At 47.8% G+C, this 7,049-nt stretch overlaps 1 pseudogene; it reads right to left on the reverse strand.

Annotated features, from left to right (window-relative positions):
• Positions 1 to 71: 71 nt before the first annotated feature.
• On the reverse strand, positions 72 to 5,889 carry LOC124028981 (annotated as a pseudogene).
• Positions 5,890 to 7,049: the final 1,160 nt, after the last annotated feature.

The raw sequence follows: 7,049 nt of genomic DNA on the forward strand, positions 1-7,049 counted from the left end.
AACATCATGGTTGACACCTGGGGACAGGACTAACATCATGGTTGAGACCTGGGGACAGGACTAACATCATGGTTGAGACCTGGGGACAGGAAGACAGTCAATAAAACACAGGACTAACATCATGGTTGAGACTTGGGGACAGGACTAACATCATGGTTGACACCTGGGGACAAGGAAGATCATGGTTCAATAAAACCTGGGGACAGGACTAACATCATGGTTGACACCCACCTGGGGACAGGACTAACATCATGGTTGACACCTGGGGACAGGACTAACATCATGGTTGACACCTGGGGACAGGACTAACATCATGGTTGACACCTGGGGACAGGACTAACATCATGGTTGACACCTGGGGACAGGACTAACAACATGGTTGACACCTGGGGACAGGACTAACATCATGGTTGACACCTGGGGACAGGACTAACATCATGGTTGACACCTGGGGACAGGACTAACATCATGGTTGACACCTGGGGACAGGACTAAATCATAGGTTGACACCTGGGGACAGGACTAACATGGTTGACACCTGGGGACAGGACTAACATCATGGTTGACACCTGGGGACAGGACTAACATCATGGTTGACACCTGGGGACAGGACTAACATCATGGTTGACACCTGGGGACAGGACTAACATCATGGTTGACACCTGGGGACAAGGACTAACATCATGGTTGACACCTGGGGACAGGACTAACATCATGGTTGACACCTGGGGACAGGACTAACATCATGGTTGACACCTGGGGGACAGGACTAACATCATGGTTGACACCTGGGGACAGGACTAACATCATGGTTGACACCTGGGGACAGGACTAACATCATGGTTGACACCTGGGGACAGGACTAACATCATGGTTGACACCTGGGGACAGGAAGTTGACACCTGGGGACAATAATGGTTGACACCTGGGGACAGGACTAACATCATGGTTGACACCTGGGGACAGGACTAACATCATGGTTGACACCTGGGGACAGGACTAACATCATGGTTGACACCTGGGGACAGGAACATCATAGTTGACACCTGGGGACAGGACTAACATCATGGTTGACACCTGGGGACAGGACTAACATCATGGTTGACACCTGGGGACAGGACTAACATCATGGTTGACACCTGGGGACAGGGGTTTGGGACAGGACTAACATCATGGTTGACACCTGGGGACAGGACTAACATCATGGTTGACACCTGGGGACAGGACTAACATCATGGTTGACACCTGGGACAGGACTAACATCATGGTTGACACCTGGGGACAGGACTAACATCATGGTTGACACCTGGGGACAGGACTAACATCATGGTTGACACCTGGGGGGGGACAGGACTAACATCATGGTTGACACCTGGGGACAGGACTAACATCATGGTTGACACCTGGGGACAGGACTAACATCATGGTTGACACCTGGGGACAGGACTAACATCATGGTTGACACCTGGGGACAGGACTAACATCATGGTTGACACCTGGGGACAGGACTAACATCATGGTTGACACCTGGGGACAGGACTAACATCATGGTTGACACCTGGGGACAGGACTAACATCATGGTTGACACCTGGGGACAGGACTAACATCATGGTTGACACCTGGGGACAGGAAGAGTTATTAAAATACAGGAACAACAAGACATGACAATGAAATAGATATCAATCAATGACAGGTCACCAACTCTTAGGTACCATTAATCATGAGATCATTAACTAGAATTACTGAATGCACATTAATTGTCAGTTGGCTGGGTGATGATGAATGTAACTGACTACGGTTCAAACCCTCAGGTCGACCTTGGAGGGAAACTCCAAGAGGTAATCGTTCTGTGATGAACACACAAGCACACTCAATTCCACTTGACTCAGGGAGGGTCCCTTGGCTAATTGCCTCTGTGCCCAGCAGTGTGGAACTACAGTGACTAGGCATATTAACACAAACACCACCATGTCTGCAGTGAGAGCCAATACCACCTGACTTGTGTGGGAGGACCAACCATGCTAATTGGACAACTACGTTTTCAGCAGTGTGTGTGTGGACAGAGAGACACTGCTGACACACACATTCCAACCCTGTATCCACAGAGGTCAGCGATTTAGGCCAGGAAGGGTGTGTCCCCCCGGGGGATTTGATCTCTGCAGTCAGGTCACTAGCCGCGAGGTAGCCCCATTGAGTCTTGATCACTCACCGAGGGAATCGATGAAGTCTTTGTTGCTCTGGTAAAACTTCACGTAGGCAGCTAGCTTTGCACTCACAAAGATGGTTAGGAGCTGTGAATGAAGGAGAGAGAGCGAGAGAAGTGTATGTCACTGTTAAAACAACCAGGTAATAATGTAGCATCATTGTTATGAATGGATTCATATGAACCTATTAAATCCTCAGAGTTCAAATGTCACGGCCTTGTTAACAGCAGGATGAGCTGTTCCCTGAGCTGGGCTTCAGTACTCACGTCGTGCAGGAGCTCTCCCTCTAGGAAGCGGACAGGTTTGAGGGCCAGGAGGTGGTCCAGCAGGAAGGTGTTGGGGTCTTTCAGGGCTCGTACAATGCACCTGGGGGGAGGAACCAGAGAGGGGTGAGTGACAGCAAAGACAGCCAGTCACGTGTCAGATCTTATAGTTATGATGGTAGGATAGAGGTGTGTATGTATGTACCTGTGGGCATCAACGCGTGCTTGTGAGGCGTTGTCCTCTGTGTAACTCCCCAGCAGCTCCACCATCACCTTAGCTGCAGCCTCGCTGCAGAGAGAACACACACACTCAGTGACACAAGAACCAGCTCAAGAAAAATACAAACATTGCAGATACACAACACATATCCCATTGTACTGAGGAATTACTTTTAGAAAAATATGAAAAAATAAACAATTAGAACAGAGAGTGAATGTGCCGAAGACGCCACCAGGCACCAGACCGAAGACGCCACCAGGCACAGACTGTGCCGAAGACGCCACCAGGCACTAGACTGTGCCGAAGACGCCACCAGGCACCAGACTGTGCCGAAGACGCCACCAGGCACCAGACTGTGCCGAAGACGCCACCAGGCACCAGACTGTGCCGAAGACGCCACCAGGCACCAGACTGTGTCGAAGACGCCACCAGGCACCAGACTGTGTCGAAGACGCCACCAGGCACCAGACTGTGTCGAAGACGCCACCAGGCACCAGACTGTGTCGAAGTTACCTCTTCGCCACCAGGCACCAGACTGTGTGTGACACCACCAGGCACCAGACTGTGTCGAAGACACCACAAGGCTGTGTGTAGTTAGTTACCTCTTCTTACATTCGACCAGGGCCTCGTACACCAGCCTTAGCAGTGTGTGTTTCTTCTCTGTGTTCAGGTTCCAGTCTGTGATCCACTTACGCACCTGAACCACAAACACACAAGCAGAGCCATGGAAACATCAATCATCCTTCCTCTACAATGTCTTGTTCCTGCAGAGCCCTTACATGTGACTGGTAAAGTGTGGTCTGAGCGGATTGGATGAGCACATCGGTGAGAGTGACAGTATATGGCGAGTGTGCACGGTGAGATTGACGGTATATGGTGAGTGTGCACATCGGTGAGAGTGACAGTATATGGTGAGTGTGCAAGGTGAGTGTGACAGTATATGGCAAGTGTGCACGGTGAGTGTGACAGTGTATGGCGAGTGTGCACGGTGAGTGTGACAGTATATGGCGAGTGTGCACGGTGAGTGTGACAGTATATGGCGAGTGTGCACGGTGAGTGTGACAGTATATGGCGAGTGTGCACGGTGAGTGTGACAGTATATGCGAGTGTGCACGGTGAGAGTGACAGTATATGGCAAATGTGCACGGTGAGTGTGAGTGTGCACGGTGAGTAGTGTATGGCAAGTGTGCACGGTGAGTGTGACAGTATATGGCGAGTGTGCACGGTGAGAGTGACAGTATATGGAGAGTGTGCACGGTGGCGTACCTGGTCGAGGTCCGTGGGGATGAAAGCGATGGCGTTGCAGGTGGTTGCTACCTTGATGAGGCTGCAGTAGACTGTGTACCTCACTGGGGCCGTCTCATCATACCATGGAACAGGTTACTCAGCCTACACAACCAAAACCCTACACGTTAACTTGACCATTAAGACATGGCTTACGGTTAGTGTTCACAAGGGTCCCACTTCTTCCATAGTGCATAAATAAACCCAAATCTTGGGTCGCTGACTTCATTCACTATGTCCAGGTGCTCCAGACATCTAGTGGGTGGCTGCATACTTCACCGGTCAGGGAGACTAGTAGAGAACAGAGATAGATGAGTGTGTGGACTTACAGCTGCATCCTGAGGAAGGCCTCTCTCCCTCTCGGGACTTGACCAGCTTCTCACACAGACTCTCGATCAGGGTCTCCTGTTTCTCCGTCTCCAGGATGAGTAGCAGCGACACTATGCTGTTCATCACACTCTCCACTTCTACAGAGGAGAGAGACAACTATCAATCACAATGACACCATTCAAGACTCATTCATACCAGCCACTTTTAGGAGGAAACAGAAAAACAAACATAAGTGGTAGAGATGGAAAGGAAAACAGCAGAGGTAGAAACAGCAGATGAATTAAGGGAACAAGACAATGAGGGAGGGGCTGACAGACAGAAAGACAAGCGTGAGAGAGGACAGTTTACAGTTCATGTGTGTGCTGACATCATGCAGACAGGTGTATCTGTAGATGCATTGGGCATGTTTGCCTTCTCTACATGGATATGTCACCAATGTGAGCAGTCCTTTAGAAGTGCCACTGGCTATAGGTTAGCGTTTCCCTGGTGTCACTCACCTTTATCGTCGTCCTTGAGGCAGACGTCACAGGCCTCGATGATTTGAGCCAGGTCCACATGGAGACCACCTTCAGAGTTTTCCTCTGAGATCTCTGCTCCTTTGGCTTTGATGTAGGCCCTGAGCTCTGAGGCCTGTCAACAACAACACGTTATAAAAGAACAGGGGTGTATTTATTAGTCAGATTCCGTTGCGAAACATTTTGTCTGTGAAACCAAACGTAAAACGTTCTGCAACTAAAACTACAGTTTCTACTGGGTCCTTTCCCATTTGCTTCTGTTTGGTTCCTTGAGTAAACAGTACATGTTTTCCGTTGTAAAAAGTTTAACGGAATCAGACTAATGATTACACCCCAGATTAAACTACAGACACAGCGATGACACTTAGTCCAATAACAAAACATGCACTACTTAACAGCTGTCACTAAAGATATTTCAATTGTACATTTGATTAAGGATGCACAATGACGTATTTTCCTTCTCCAAGCCGTACAGCTGGCAGTTAATCTATACATTACAACTAGCTTGTGTCTTCATCCAAAGCTAGTCAACTATTCTAACCAGTTAGCTAGCTACATCGGATGCAAACATTGAAAACATTGATGTTGTAGACTGCAACTAACTGTTAGCTAGTTACCTAATGTACATTCCTAGTTACGTGTAAAACAAATGCATCAGCTGGCAATACGTTGCATTAAGTAAACACAAGTCACGGGGATATAGCTAGTTTACAAAGAGATCTAGATCCATTTAACTGGGGGTGAAAATGGATCCAGCTGTAATGTTAGCATACTAGCTAACAAACAGCTAGGCTAACTAGCTAGTGTACTGATCATAGTCATTGGCATTGACTCATTATATGGCTAACGGTAGCATGCTAATGTTATCTGGCATGTCACCCTTTGTCGTAACGTTACATATCGACATGAGTGTGCTCATTCTTTTTTTTTTTTAAACTATTACTAAAACACTTAAATCGTACCTGGTCCTCTTCGGTTATGTCGATAAATGCTGGGACACTCATTTTATAATTATTTTAGTGAGCCTAGATCAAATCCACGCTCGCACTACCGCTGAGGCCACCGGAAAAAACGCTTTACGACCGGCAAACATGATGCACTTCCGGGTCATCCTGTTAAAGTGACCGTAGTGATAATTCAGCTGGACTGGACGTTTTCTCATATTGTTTCATACAAAATGCTTAGGTAGCCTAACCTCTACATTTACAACATATGGTCAAACGATGTAATATTTATTCGTGTTTGATTATGTAATTATGATACAATGTTACCATTTAGTTTTTGTTCCCCCACCACTTGTTACATTTTTAAATGTAACCTTTATTTAACTAGGCAAGTCAGTTAAGAACAAATTCTTATTTAGAATGATGGCCTACACAGGCCAAATGACGCTGGGCCAATTGTGCACCGCCCTATGGGACTCCCAATCACGGAGTGATACAGCCTGGATTCAAAACAGGGTGTCTGTAGTGACACCTCTAGCACTGAGATGCAGTGCCTTAGACCACTGCGCCACTCGGGAGCCCGAGCCCCAGTTTCTTTGAGAACATCCTACAATCTCGTTGATAAACACTTTTATTGAAGGATTTCAATAAGGATTCCCGAGATACTAAATGTGTGAAACAGGTAGTGGAATCATATAATTCTGTTTATTTTGCTAGATGACTTATGCACCATCTGGAAATGGATAACCTCAGCTTGAGCGCTCCAAAAAAGAACAGACTGGGTTCAAAGTGTATGGTCAGGGTCACAAGTTAACGAGACCCACTGCCATGGTCCATGCCATCCTTTCTCCTCTTCTTATCCAGGTATCAATCTATCATCTGGGGGGGTAGTCCCAGGATGTCTTGGCTGAGAGTTACAGTGGTAGAGGTGATCCTTGGACGGAGGTTATCTGGCTGAGTTACCTCTCTGTTCGGACCACCATGACTTTCCCCAGAGTTGACACCGGAAACATTGTGAGCATCAGAGGGGAGCACATTTACACAGCCCTCCCACTGACCCAGCGATATGGCACCAGGGCCTGTATATCAAGTGGGATGCTGTGATTTAGTCAGCCGCAGAGGCAGGCCATTTTCCCCTGGAGTGATTGAGGTGGGGGCTTAAGAGTAACTGAAGATACAATTGCCCCTAAAAGCTGGCTCAGGTTACAAGCTATTGGGGTGTAAAGCCATACATCTTCACGTTAAGAGTAAAGCCAAGCACCCTCCACTCCCAAACAATGGTGTTCTC

The sequence above is a fragment of the Oncorhynchus gorbuscha genome, unplaced genomic scaffold, assembly GCF_021184085.1.
Source record: "Oncorhynchus gorbuscha isolate QuinsamMale2020 ecotype Even-year unplaced genomic scaffold, OgorEven_v1.0 Un_scaffold_5174, whole genome shotgun sequence".
Classification (NCBI taxonomy): domain Eukaryota; kingdom Metazoa; phylum Chordata; class Actinopteri; order Salmoniformes; family Salmonidae; genus Oncorhynchus; species Oncorhynchus gorbuscha.